Source organism: Bubalus kerabau, chromosome 14 (genome assembly GCF_029407905.1).
Source record: "Bubalus kerabau isolate K-KA32 ecotype Philippines breed swamp buffalo chromosome 14, PCC_UOA_SB_1v2, whole genome shotgun sequence".
In the NCBI taxonomy this organism is placed as follows: domain Eukaryota; kingdom Metazoa; phylum Chordata; class Mammalia; order Artiodactyla; family Bovidae; genus Bubalus; species Bubalus kerabau.
Genome location: NC_073637.1, coordinates 79,808,745 through 79,824,118, shown reverse-complemented (window position 1 = coordinate 79,824,118; position 15,374 = coordinate 79,808,745). Strand labels below are relative to the sequence as shown.

The window sequence follows — 15,374 nt, the reverse complement described above, 5'->3', positions numbered from 1 at the left end:
CTTAAGGTCTTTGAAATTCAATTTCTTCTTTGTCAAATGGGCATAGCAATATCTACTTTCAAAGTTACTGTGAGAAATATGCAAGATGCATGCGAAAAAGACTGGCACTTTATAGGCTCTCTATAATCAAATGTACAAAGAAGTTCCACATTTCCAACAAGAAAAGAAAGTGAAGTTGCTCAGGCATGGCCAACTGCTTGCCACCCCATGGACTGTAGCCCACCAAGCTCCTCCACCCATGGAATTTTTTAGGCAAGAGTACTGGAGTGGGTTGCCATTTCCTTCTCCAGGGGATCTTCCCGACTGAGGGATTGAACCCAGGTCTCCCACATTGAAGGCAGACACTTTACCATCTGAGCCACCATGTATGTGCTGCTTAGAACAAGGTTTGGAATTTATTGATTGTAGACTGTGACAGATGTCTTCCGAGTAACCCGGTAAAGGGGGTTTTCTGCTTCCAAACAGATGGAGATGGACATGACTGAATTTTTAATAGTATGGACTGTGCCTGTCAGGAAACTGACTGTCCACGCAAGACTGCAGGTCAGTTAGGATCCTATAGATGCCCAATGGGTAGGTGGTCCTGCCAATGAGAACTGAAACCAAAAGGCAAGACGTGGAATAAGCAATGGATCAGGCTCTCAGGTCTCATGGCCACCAGTTCAGAAAAAATAATAGGAAAAAAAATAGTGCATCCTCTATCTTTCCAACCCTCAGTCGGACAGGCACGGAGACGCTACTGGAAGTAACACCATGAAGGCTGCCCAAGGAGAACCCCAGGTTCTGTTCCAATGTGGTTCATGATGATAGTGCTGGGAAAACGACATTCACGAAACGTCATCTGATGGGTGAATCTGAGATGTGTGTAGCTCCTTTGGGTATTGAGGAATATCCTCCTTGTGCTCCACACCAACAGGGGGCCTATTAAGCTCAACGTATGGGATTCAGCTGGTCAGGAGAAATTGGGTGATATGTCCAAGCTCAGTGTGTCATTATAATGTTTGAGGTAACCTCGAGAGTGACTTACAGGAACGTGCCTAACCAGCACAGAGATCCAAGACCCATGTGTGAGGCCATCCCTATTGTGTTGTGTAGCAACAAAGTGGATATTAAGGACGTAAAGGTTAAGGCAAGTCAACTGTCTTCCACCAAAAGAAGAATCTTCAGTAGTGTGGCATTTGTGCCGAAAGTAACGACACCTCTGAAGAGCCTGCTCTGGCGTGCTGGAGGGCTGACCGGAGACTCTGACTTGGAGTCTGCTGCTGAGCCTGCTCTTGCCCCGCCAGAGGTGGTCGTGGACCCAGGCTGAGCAGTGCGGTAGGAGCGTGACCTAGAGGCTGCCCAGACCACTCCTCTCCCAGATGGAGAGGGCGTCCTGTGAGAAAGTGAGGCTGGGGCCCCGCGTCAGAAGCCTCGCTCTGTCGGCAACTGTCCTGTGACGTCAGCGGTGCAGTGTCTTTCCCACTTTCCTACACAGTGAAGCACAACGTGTGTGATCTCTGGATGCTGAGGGAGGCAGATGGGCTTCAGAGTGAATGTGGACGTTAAACAAATGCCTTCACTTTTCGGACCTGCATATTTAGGTGTTTTGGAACATCGTTGCTTCCTCCTTCAGTTTCAAATATAAAACTGCTATAGTTAAATTGAAGAAAGTAGGAAAAACCACTCATCCATTCAGGTATGACCTAAATCAAATCCCTTACAATTGTACAGGGGAAGTGACAAATAGATTCAAGGGATTCAATCTGATAGACAGAGTGCCTGAAGAACAATTGACAGAGGTTCGTGACATTGTACAGGAGGCAGGGATCAAGACCATCCCCAAGAAAAAGCAATGCAACAAGGCAAAATGGTTGTCAGAGGAGGGCTTACAAATAGCTGAGAAAAGAAGAAAAGTGAAAGGGAAAGGAGAAAAGGAAAGATATACGCATTGGAATGCAGAGTTCCAAAGAACAGCAAGGAGAGATTAAGAAAGCCATCTTAAGTGAACACTGCAAAGAAATAGAGGAAAATAAAAGAATGGGAAAGTCTAGAGATCTCTTCAAGAAAGTTGAAGATACCAAAGGAATATTTCGTGCAAAGATGGGCACAATAAAGGACAGAAATGGTATGAACCTAACAGAAGCAGAAGATATTAAGAAGAGGTGGCAAGAATTCACAGAACTATACAAAAAAGATCTTCATGACCCAGATAATCACGATGGTGTGATCACTCACCTAGAGCCATACATAATGAAATGTGAAGTTGAAGTCAAGGGGACCTTAGGAAGCACCACTATCAACAAAGGTAGTGTAGGTGACAGAATTCCAGCTGAGCTATTTCAAATCCTAAAATATGATGCTGTGAAAGTGCTGCACAGAACAAGCCAGAAAATCTGGAAAACTCAGCAATGGCCACAGGACTGGAAAAGGTCAGTTTTCATTTCAATCCCAAAGAAAGGCAATGCCAAAGAATGCTCAAACTACTGCACAATTGCACTCATCTCACACTAGCAAGGTAATGCTCAAATTCCTTCAATCTAGGCTCAAGAATACATGAACTGAGAACTTCCAGATGTACAAGCTGGATTTAGAAAACGCAGAGGAACCAGAGGTCAAATTGCCAATAACCACTGGATCATCGAAAAGGCAAGAGAATTTCAGAAAAGCATCTGCTGCTGCTAAGTCACTTCAGTCGTTTCCGACTCTGTGTGACCCCATAGACAGCAGCCCACCAGGCTCCCCCATCCCTGGGATTCCCCAGGCAAGAACACTGGAGTGGGTTGCCATTTCCTTCTCCAATGCGTGAAAGTGAAAAGTGAAAGTGAAGTCGCTCAGTCGTGTCCGACCCTCAGCGACCCCATGGACTGCAGCCTTCCAGGCTTCTCCATCCATGGGATTTTCCAGGCAAGAGTACTGGAGTGGGATTCCATTGCCTCTACTTCTGCTTTATTGACTATGCCAAAGCCTTTGACTGTGTGGATCACAACAAACTGTGGAAAATTTTTAAACAGATGGGAATACCAGACCACCATGTCTGGCTCCGGAGAAGCCTGTATGCAGGTCAAGAAGCAACAGTTATAACTGGAGATGGAACAACAGAATGGTTCAAAGTTGAGAAAGAATTACATCAAGGCTGTACATTGTCACCCTGCTTATTTAACTTATATGTAGAGTACATCATGAGAAACACTGGGCTGGATGAAGCCCAAGCTAGAATCAAGAGAAATATCGGTGACCTCAGATATGGAGATGGCACCTTCCTAATGGCAGAAAGTGAAGAGGAACTAAGGAGCCTCTCGATGAAGGTGAAAGAGGAGAGTGAAAGAGCTGGCTTAAAACTCAAAATTCAAAAAACACAGCTTATGGCATCTGGTCCCATCACTTCATGGGAAATACGGGAAACAATGGGAACGGTGACAGACTTTATTTTCTTGGGCTCCAAAATCACTGCAGATGGTGACTGCAGCCATGAAATGAAAAGATGCTTACTCCTTGGAAGAAAAGCTATGACCAACCCAGACAGCATATTAAAAAGCAGAGACATTCCTTTGTCAACAAAGGGTCATCTAGTCTAAGCTATGGTTTTTCCAGTGGTCATGTACAGATGTGACAGTTGGACCATAAATAAGGCTGAGGGCCAAAGAATTCATGCTTTCAAACTGTGGTGCTGGAGAAGACTCTTGACAATCCCTTGGACTGGAAGGAGATCCAACCAGTCAATCCTAAAGGAAATCAGTCCTGAATATACATTGGAAGGATTGATGCTGAAGCTGACACTCCAATGCTTTGGCCATCTGATGCAAAGAGCTGACTCATTGTGAAAAAGACCCTGATGCTGGGAAAGATTGAAGGCAGGAGGAGAAGGGGACGACAGAGGATGAGATGGTTGGGTGGCATCACCAACTCAATGGACATAAGTCTGAGCAAACTCCGGGAGACAGTGAAGGACAGGGAAGTCTGGCATGCTGCAGTCCATGTGGTCACAGAGAGTTGGACACAACTGAGCAACTGAACAACAATGAATAGTAACATGACAATGCTGGGAGGTGGAATCTTCTTTGTTACTGCCATCCCCATTTTTCTTTTTTTTTTGTTTAGTCTGAATACAAGTTATATTTCAAACACCTTAAAAAAAAAAAAAGAAGCAAAGGCTCATTATAGGGGGATGGTGGAAGAGAAGTCATTCCATCTTTATCTGAAGCACTGATGAGACCTTTGATTCTAAAGATCTGAGACATATTCCTGGGGATCCACATTGCCTCTAGATCTATCTGCCTTTTGTTAGCCAATAAATGTAATGCCACTAAATCTTTTAGTTTCTTGATTGGATAGAAAAATTATTGGGGTACTATTACAGCTCCACCTGATTGTTTAGTTGACTAAAAGTCCTCAAAGAGAACTTTGATCTTTTCCAAGAACACTTTATGTTATTGTTAAAACTCTCTTTTCCAGCTCAGGATCAATTACCCAGTCACCCCTCTATCTAGAGGATATTCCCCTTTTTTTTACTTTCTAAAAGTTCATTCTTTCATCCTACCATCTAGTAGCTACTTTCCCTTCCCTGCAGCTGGTTATAATTAATAAATTATAAATTAGACACATTTCAGCTGTTTTCTCTTAGCAGCAGCATCTTAGCAATGACTCCTTGTGGGAGTTTGGCAAAAAATATTTCTTCAGAAATGGTTCCAACTAAAAATTCAGTAGTTACCAAGAAATAGAGTCCAAATCTTCAAAACTGTCATTTTGGGATGAAAGCTGAGCTGTGAGGATATGTGTCTAGAGACCCCTTTCTATTTAAAGAGCCAACACCTGAAACCAGTGTCTCGATCTTCTGATTCTTGGTTAATTTTTGCATTGCTTCTTCTCTTAAAAGTTCAGTATAACTGAACAAATGCAGAACATTTTTAACAGGATTACATAGAAATTTGGGGGAAAATAGACTGCTCCCATCAGATATACTCAAATGAGAAAAATAAAGACAGCTAGCCATAGGAGTCATAAAAGTCAGTGAGGTGTAGGAATGGGATGATTTGAGTCAATTCATTAAATCATGAGCTGCACCCTTGATACAGTTTCTCCAGAAGGACACTTATAAATGAGTCACCTAAATCTCCATTTATCAGATCACAAATAGCTTTGTAAGCAGAGGAAACTGTGATCCCCACACCTACCTGCAGATGCTAACTGCACAATAAAGATATTTACATAATGAGTCAACGAGACAGTGAAAGCAGAAATGTCAGTGAAGAATGTGATCGGGCAGGTACACAGGCCCCACGGTGATGGTTTTACTCTCCTCTTGGCAAGCTTGTTCACCTGCTGTCAAAGAAAAGTCACTGGAGGTTTCCTGAGCTGAGGCCTACACAGTAGGAGTTATGGGAGATACAAGATTAACCTTATGAGACATGGGGCCTATCTTCCTATTGGGGCTGCAAAATTTAACATAGACTAATGTAAGAACTGCATAAGTACTCTCTAAATGATAAAGTGTGGGTTCAGATATCAAATACTCACATCATCTAGTAATGGAAATAAAGTTATTCCATGTAAAGATTTCTGTGTCTTTGTTATTACCACTTTATATGTTTGTATATATGTATTTATGCTTGATGCATGCTAAGTCACTTCGGTCATGTCCGACTCTTTGTGACTCTATGGACTGTAGCCCACCAGGCTCCTCCGTCCATGGGACTCTCCAGGCAAGAATACTGGAGTGGGTTGCCAATTCCTTCACCAGGAGGTCTTCCTGACCCAGGGATCAAACCTGTGTCTCCTGTGTCTCCTGCATTGTAAGTGGGTTCTTTACCTTTTGAGTTACTGGGGCTTCCTATGGGGGCTTAAGAGGTACAAACTATTAGGGATAAAATAAGCTACAAAGATATATTGTACAAAATGGGGCATATAGCCAGTATATTATAAGAACTATAATATAAATGAGCTATAATAAATGAAGTATAAATTTGTGAATCACTATATTGTGCATCTGACCCCATGGACTGTAGCCTACCAGGCTCCTCAGTCCATGGGATTTTCCAGGCAAGTAGGTTGCCATTTCCTTCTCCAGAACTTACTTAATATTGTACATCAATGACACCTCAATTTAAATAAAAATACAAAGAAGGAACACAGATACAAGAGACTCCATGAAGTTTGATGATTGGTTAAATCCTTAGGCTGCCTGGAGAAATGCAGTTTTGAATTTTAAGTACAGATAACCATAAAAACAAGTGTACTATTATTAAAAGCAGCAGAGAACTCAGGAAGAGGACTTTTCTTCTGTGAGAGGTAGCAAGGATGGGGAAGAAAATATGCTAAACTCAGGTTGATTTCATGCTAAGGTTAGAGTTCAGAAGGATTTCTGGTTAAAGATATCCATAAGGTATATCTAGGACAAAAAGTTTCAGTCTCCAGGTCTGGATATAAAGATGCAGGACTTGTAACCAATTTTAAAATAATTGGTAAAGTGAAAAGTGAAAGTGAAGTCGCTCTGTCATGTCCGACTCTTTGCGATCCCATGGACTGTAGCCCACAAGGCTTCTCCATCCATGGGATTTTCCAGGCAAGAATACTGGAATGTGTTGCCATTTCCTTCTCCAGGAGATCTTCCCGACCCAGGGATTGAACCTGGATCTCCCACATTGTAGGCAGAAGCTTTACTGTCTGAGCCACCAGGGAAGTGTTGTTAAACTCATAGAAATAGATTAAGTGGCCAACTAGTGGAATATAGAAAGAGAAGATTATGGGCAAGACACCAAAGAACACTAACTTTTAGGGGATGGGAAAAGAAAATAAGTCAGTAGAAGAAACCAAAAAACAGTCAAAAAACTGAAAGGAGCATCAGGGTGGGCAGTGTAAAGACACCGAGTCTGAAAAGCATTTCAAGGAGGAAAATCAACAAGGAAAATGCATCAGAGACCCCAAAGGAGTGAAAGGATAAAAGACTATTCATTGAACCACTTGGTGGTTGTTACTGATCTTAAAAGAACAGCTTTGGTGAAATGTTGAGAACGAAAGCAAGAGAAGGCACAATGAGAGCGTTCAGTCAGAGTTCTTGGCCTACTTTCAAGAATTCTATCGTAGGAGGGAAAGAGATGGAAGCATAGCTTAAGAGGGAAAATGTCAAGGGGAGTTGTGTGTCTATAAGAGAGAAGAGAGTGGAAAGGGAAGCATTTAAGTGGCAGAAAAAGAGACACCGATTGACAAGACAACGTTAAAAAAAAGGGGGCCAGCGTCAGGACACAGGGGTAGGGACCATGTTTGTAAAGAAGGAGAAATATTTTTTCCTCAAGTAGGAATACATTATCAGTAGACTGGAGAAACAAAGGTTAATTTTATGGCAGAGAGAAGATAAAGTCCCAGAAGCTGTCACTTAGCTTCTCATTCTTGATAAAGAAGACAAAAGTACACAGGATGATCAAGTTGTCACAGTTTTCCAAGAATTTTTCCGATTTTTTAGCGCTGAGCGTTCTGCTTCGTGGGAGACCCAGGCAAGCGGGGATGGTTGGTAACCGTAACCGTGTGTCAATTGAGTGCTGCTGATGTCGGGTGGGTGCTGGTTAGTATTTTGTTGAGATTAAGAGAAAATTTTCAGAATAATTTGATGGGGAAACTTGATAGGAGTTCATCGAAGATGGATGAATAGAAGCCTGAGCTGCAGGGATAGACTGTCTCACGTCACATCAGAGGACAGGAATCTGTAATGTCCTTCATTAGAGGCGCTCAGCTGCACAGGCTTGCGCTCCGCAGTGAAACAGCATGAGCAGTAAAAGAGAAAGCAGAGGAGGGCGTGGAGAAGGGCGTGGCAACCCACTCCAGGATTCATGCTTGGAGAATTCCACGGACAGAGGAGCCTGGTGGGCTACAGTCCATGGGGTCGCAGAGTCGGACACGACTAAACGACAAACACCCACGCACACACAAGCACACACAGGAGTGCGGAGCAGTGCAGTTTAGGGGATTTGTTTCAGCTTATTGTAGGTAATGCACATAAATTCTTATGACTGTTTTCAAATGTGGGAAAACGTCAGTTTCTTCTATATATGAGCTGAAAGATTTTGAAGAATTTTTGCCAGTTAATTTCTGGCTCTGATGATTTCTCACTTTTTCTTCCTCTCTACCTTTCTACCGCTGATGTTGAGCACCAGAGGACCGGTTCATAGCACAGCATGAATCCTGGCCTTAGAGTTTCATGCGTTGCTATTCAGTTAACTACTACTGTGGATTGTAGCATTCCTGGAAGTCACTCAGACAGTGAACAAAAACTTAGCTGTAAATAGAAATGACTGTGAGCCACATAAGCTTATTTCACTTTAGTCAGATAAAAGGCACACCTAACTCCTCTTCCTTGGGGCCAAATCTAAATTCCCTGTGAACTTTCACCACCACCCAACCTGGGAGATTCAACAAAGGGGAGTCAGGATGAAAAGAGGTCATCATTTTAACCAAATGCAGTTAAAATACTTTGGCAACTTTTATGCAAACTCACAGCCTTCTAAGCACATTAATAAGGCTTCTCCCCAGGCCTTTGGAAGGTGCTCGTGTGACTGAGGGATGCTGAAGCTCCATGAGCTTATGCTCAAATCGGCACCAGGGCACCAGGTTTATGGCCAATACTTGGAGCAATGCTACCTTACACGCACATGCAGAATTTATGGTTGGGCCTTATTAAAAGTCTATGGTTTCTACCTTACTCCTTTATCCCTTTACACAGATGACTGCTTCTCTCTCAGAGAGTTTTCTAGGGGTCAGCTTTCCAGATGAAAGGAACAGCAAGTAGAAAGGCCCTAAGGAGGACACATGTTTGGTGAATACGCAGCTTGTTGATTTGGGGTTCAAGGAACAACAAAGAAGCCACTGTTGTTGGGAAAACACGAGAGGAGAGTGGGGCGATGTGGAAGCAGAGACAGGGCCAGGCAGGGACCTGTCTCCCTGCAGAGACCTCGACTCTTACTCCGAGTGAGCTGGGAAGCCAGGGAGAGTTGTGGGCAGAGGACTGACATGAACCGACGAACAACTTTAAAGTATCACACAGTTGAGAATAAACTCTGGCAACAAGAAGCAGAGTTCCAGGTTATTCATCTCTGAAGTAAGGGTGGTGAAGGAATATTATTTTTAAAGCTGGAAACAGATTTCCTCTTGAGGGGAAAAAGTTTGTTTAGAAAAATAAAGCCCTGGGGACAAAGGCCACTGTGAACTCAGACAAAGGTCCCGAGGACTGAATGATTCCACATGATAGACTTGGAGAAACAACGAGCTCTGGGGGATGTGGGAGACGGAGGTTCCTGCGTAGGCAGCCTTTGGAGAGAGGAGGGCAGCCCAAGGCAAGAGGACAGAAGATTCAGGAACGAAGCTTCCTGTGGTGGGAGGAAGAGGGACAGTTAGGAGGAAAATATGAAATATTCCGTTTTGGATCATCTGAAACACGATCCCTGGATTAGGAAACCCTTCAGAAAACAAACAGTCTAACTCACACAGGTGCTTTCTGTGAGTGCTGTCTTGAAGAAATCAAGTGTTTTGAGCACCCTGACCATTTGGGGTTGACTTGAGGGAAGAGAAAATGAAGTCGCTCAGTCGTATCCTACTCTTGCGACCGCATGGACTGTAGCCTACCAGGCTCCTCTGTCCCGGGATTCTACAGGCAAAAATACTGGAGTGGGTAGCCATTCTCTTCTCCAGGGGATCTTCCTGATCCAGGGATGGAACCCAGGTCTCCGGCATTGCGGGCAGACACTTTACCATCTGAGCCACCAGGGGAGCCGCTGAGGGAAGAAAAAACATCATAAATAGAGGGCAGTATGTGAATATACCTGATAGCTGAACAAGTATAAGTAGAAGCAAGAGAGGAATATAGAAACATTTTCTTGGAAAAGATACTGGGTAGCTCATCATGGCAAGAAGGATTTAAACCATGATTATCTAAGTAGTAAAGGAAGGTCAGCTGTAATGCTCAATGGCTAGAGGGACGTAAGAGCCAAATATGACCACTGGGGTTACATTAGTATTCACAATATACTGTGCATAAGTTTTAAAAAGGCAAGAATGAATTAATCGATTGATGTCAAGGAATAAAATTCATTTTAAAAATGAATTTTGAAACAGCTAACCATGATTTTTTGCTGAGTCATGCAAAAAATGTCATCTCTAATATGTATGTATATGAGCTTTATAGTTCCATTATATGTTTACTTCTCAAGCAACATTTATTTGAGTTTGCTGTATTCCAAACCCTATGCTAAGTGCGCTATAAGACCTCTATAACCTAGGTATCATTGTTGCTGTTGCTGTTGTTGTTGTTGTTGTTTAGTAGCTAAGTCGTGGCTGACTCATTGTGACCCCTTGGACTGTAGCCCTGTCCCTGGGATTTTCCCAGGCAAGAATACTGGAGTGGGTTGCCATTTCCTTCTCCAGGGGATCTTCCCGACTCATGGATCAAACCCACGTCTTCTGCCTTCCAGGCATTGGCAGGCAGATTCTTTACCTCTGAGCTACCAGGGACTCAGGCTAGGTATCATTACTGCTGCTGCTGCTAAGTCGCTTCATACTACCCCCCTTTAAATATTGGAACACCAAGTCTCAGATAAAGTAACTCTCAAGCATGCACATCCCGTAGGGGAGGAGAGCAGGGCAGAGCCAGAGTCTGAACTCAGGTTGCAGAGTCCATAGTCTTCATGCCATCCCTGGATACTTCCATTTCACATGTCTCACATCCATCATCATGCTTTAACTCACACACATGCCATTAACTCAAAACATGGAAGAACCGAATCTATTTGAAAAGAAATCTGTAACAGATCCTAACATGTTCTACTGGAGGATATTCAAATCCTGTGGGGAAATTATTAAGTGTTTATATTAGAGGAAATCTAAATATTGTACTACAAAGGAGAAATGGACAAAGTGATCTATTCCATGGGAAAGAAAAAAAGAGACAAGAAAAGGAAAAAAAGCAGGTGAAGTCATTACAGCTTTGAAGATGTACATTTTCTAAACATTTTTTTGGAGCTCCATGCTTTTAATATTATTGTTCTACCAGTTCTGATCCAGGCAGTGTTGCTGTGGTTATGGTAGTCTGGAGACAAGGGGACTGGAGATTGTATAATTCATGATACAGGAAGAAAAATTTTAACCAACAATTGTTGGCCAAGGTTTTTATTTCTTCTGGTAGCTGCTTCCACGATAAATTCAAAATGATGACTCAGCCATCCTGGTCTCGTGGACAGCTCACAATCACATGGTAACATGATTAGATAATAAGGGAAAGGACAAACTGTCAGGAAGAGATTAAGAAAGGACAGCCCTGAGATGCTGATAAGACTTAAACCTATATTGGCTTTTTTTTTTGTAACTGAAAAATGTCACAGCTTATAAAGTAAGTTTGAAGAAGTAATGAGTTTTTTGCCCTTGAAATACTTTTTTGTTGGAAAAAAAAAATGAAATGTATGTAGTTCAAGTTTTATGATGTAATTGACTCTATAAGGAAGAAATAAAATATCTTTGGAAATTAATGAGTGCCCAGTATCTTGAATATTTCTGAGACTCTTGCCCCCAGGGTTGTCAGCTGTCTTCTAAAAGCAGGACTTTGGGGGCATCCTTTTCTTTCATTACAAGCTCATGCGACATGGCTACATTCACTGAGCACGTGAACCTGTGAAACACTAAGGAGACATTTAAAACTATTTGTTCACCTAACAAATACAGGTTGAGCACCTACTCTGAGGTGAGCATTAGAACTTGGGATCCAAAGTTAGAGAGACACAGTTCCTAACCTTGACTCACAGTCTAAAGGAGAGTTAAATGCGCAAGCAATCAGAACTGGCACTTGGCTGGCGTGTACAGATGACCTTTCCACCTGTTCACACTTCTGGTGCTTATACGATGCTAGTGCCTATGCCAAAGTGGTTATTAAACACTTACAACATCACCCCCGTGAGCAACTACAAGTATGGTTATGTCCTATATTAAAATCACATATTTGATGCCAAAGAAACAGAGAAAAGACATTCATCACATCTTAAATTGAAATGGAAATAATGAATAGCTTCACGTGCTCTGTGACACTCCCCAAACATACCTTCCCACATCAGTATGGATGATGATTTCTAAGGTCGGGAATGACCTTAGACACTAGCTAGACCAACCTCTTCACTCTCGGCAAAAGAGATGAAAGGACAGAATGCTCCAGCGACCTCCCACAGTCCCCCACCCAGTTCAGATCAGAGATGGAATGAGAACCAAGTCTTCTCATTTCTGGTCCCCAAACTCTCTGAACTGCTCTCCCATGTTAGTCAGTAACTATGCCTCCTTAACTGATCCTTGGTTGCTTTATGCTCACTGCCCTGCCTTCAGCGCCTTCCACGTTTCTTCCCTAATGGCTAACAGCTTCCCCACTGGGATACCAGTTAGGCTGGAGCAAAGCCCTGGGCTTACGGTTTGGAGTCCAACCCCTGTTCTGCCCTAGTCCGGGAGGCGTGCGCGCGGCTCTGGTCTCCACGGTCACGGGGAGCCAGGCGGCAAAAGGAGAATATGACCCTGTCCCTCCAGCCACAGAGACAGTCACCGACCCGGTCCCCGCGGCTGCAGCAGACACACCTGCACAGCCAACGGCCCTACACGCCGCCGAGGCAACTGCAGCTTTGGTGTCACTCTCTCCTTCCCCCAAGACGGCAGTGGAGGGCTTGACCCAGGCAGCCTTAAATGCAACAGAAACACCTGCCCTCGCAGTATCCCAGAGGGTGACACCCAGCACAGCCAAGCAGCAGGAGAGCACAGTGACCCCGGAGGCACAACAGGAACAAGGACACCAGCAGCCCCTCTGTTAACCCCAAATACAGCCGGAAGCAGCTCAGGTAAGACAGAACCTGTGCTGTGTGATGCCATCTGCTGAAAAACAAAAGAAAGTCTTCTACTTACTAACCTGTAAAATTGTTACAATCAAATTTTTAAAAATTTACCTAAAGAAGAGAGGTATCTGCTGTTAATACTTCAGATGCACTGGCATTGGAAGAACTCATCAAGCACCATGAAAAAAAAAATATGTTTTTCTAGAAACCAAACTTAAAGTCACGGAATATTGTGACTATAACTGATAAGGAATACAAAACACTATCATGAAGAAACTCAGGAGCGATAAGAACACTCAGAAAGGCAGTTCAATGAGCTCAGAAATAAAATTACTGAGTTAAATAAATATTCTACTGGAGAGATTAGAATGCAAAAAAGGAACCAAACAGAAATTCTGGAGCTGAAGAACTTGATAATCAAGATATAGAATGCATTAGAAAGCACTGGAAATAGAGCAGAATATACAAGGGAGAATTAGAAAGTTGTAAGATAGAAATCTACAAATAATACAGGTAGAAAAGGTGAGAGAATTGAGAGCTTTAAAAAATAAAGAAATTCCACTAGAAATATTTGACTCAGTTAGGAAGAGCAGCGTAAGACAATGGGTATTCCAGAAATAGAGGAGAGAGAAGGGAGCAGGGAGTTTCTTTAAAGAAATAATAGCTGAGAACTTCCCAAGCCCGGGACAGGAACTAGACATACAACTCCATGAAGCTGAGAACACAATTATCTCAACACAAAAAGATCTTCTCCAAGACATGTTATATTAAACCTGTAAAGAGTCAACAACAAAAAAAAAGAAAGAAAAGTAGCCAGGAAAAAAAAGAACAATAACCTACAAAAGAACCTCCATTAGGCTAGAAGCAGAATTCTCAGAAGAGACTCTACAGGCCGGGAGAGACTGGAGTGACATTCTCAAAGTGTTGACAGATGAAAAACTCTCAGCCAAGAATGTTGTACTCAGCAGAGTTATCATTCAGGTATGCAGGAGAAATAAAGGCTTTCCCAGACAAAAGCTGAGGGAGTTTATCACTGCCAGATCTGCTTTACAAGAAATGTTAAAAGGAACTTTTCTACCTGAAACAAAAAGACAACAGTACACAGAATTTTGAGTAGGATAGCAAACAGGCAAAAATCACAAAGTTGCAACTCTGCATCAGAATAGGTTGTTAAACAACCGTAGCATAAAGGTTGAAGGAAAAAATAGCAATATAGAAAAGGGTCATTTGAGTCAACAAAATCATAAAAGAGGAAGAGAGAGGCAAGTGAAGGTAAGATGCTTTCAGCAGAAAAAAATACTATCTTATCTATGAGATGTTTGATACAAACTTCATGGTAACAACAAAATATAAATATAGATAAGACACAAAATTCTTTTTAAAGGAAACAGAAAACTTCATAGAAAACCATCAAATTTGGCAAAACTAATACAGTGTTTCAGGTTTTAAAATAAAATTAAATTAAAAAAAAAAAGACCATCAAATTAAGTAATAGAAACACAGGAAAAAAGAAACAACTGAGATATAGAGCAACCAGAAAACAAAACATAAAATGGCAGTACTGAGTTCTCATTTGTCAATAATCACCTAAGTGTAAGGGCTCCCACGTGGCTCAGTGGGTAAAGAGCCCACCTGCAGTGGAGGAGATGCAGGGGACGTGGGTTCGATCCCTAAGTCAGGAAGATCCCCTGGAGGAGGGAGTGGCAACCCTCTCCAGTATTCTTGCCTGGAGAATCCCATAGACAAGGAGCCTGGGGGGCTACAGTCCACAGGGTCATGAAGAGTCAGACAGGACTGAAGCAACTGAGCACACACACACACCATAAGTATAAAGGGACTGAATTACCAATCAAAAGACACAGTTTCCAGATGGATTTAAAAACAAGACCCAACTACATGCTGCCTACAGGAGATTCATCTCAGCCCTAAAGGTAAATGTGAGCTTAAAAGCAAAGAGATGGAAAATAATACTCCAAACAAATGGCTCTCAAAGAAAGCTAGTATAGCCATACTTATTTCAGACAAAATAGACAACAAGCCAAAAAGTAACAAGAGACAAATATGAACAGTATTAATGATAAAGGGACAATTCATCAACTATTAATATAAATTAATATAGGAGAATCAAAATATATTAAGAAATTATTAGCAAACCTAAAGGGAGAAATTGACAGCAACATAGTAGTAGTAGAAGTCTTTAACAACCTGACTTCCATCAGTGAATAAACCATCCAGACAGAATGACAACATAATAACCTCAGCCTTAAAGGAAACATTATATCAGACGCACTTAATAAATTTATACAGGACAACTCATCAAAATGCAGCAGAACACACATTCTTTTCAAGGGCATGTGAAACATTCTCAAGAACACACTGTGTGCTAGGACACCAAAAAAAAAGTCTCAAGAAGCTTAAGAAGACTGGAATCACATAAGCATCTTTTCTGATCATGAGGGTATTAAATTAGAAATCAACTACCAAAAAAAAAAAAAAAAAAAAGCTGGAAATATCACAGACACCTAAAACTAAACAGCATGGTATCGAACAACT

At 42.2% G+C, this 15,374-nt stretch overlaps 1 pseudogene; it reads left to right on the top strand.

Annotated features, from left to right (window-relative positions):
- The first annotated feature begins 753 nt into the window (after positions 1–753).
- Positions 754–1,381, top strand: LOC129626929 (GTP-binding nuclear protein Ran-like; annotated as a pseudogene).
- Positions 1,382–15,374: the final 13,993 nt, after the last annotated feature.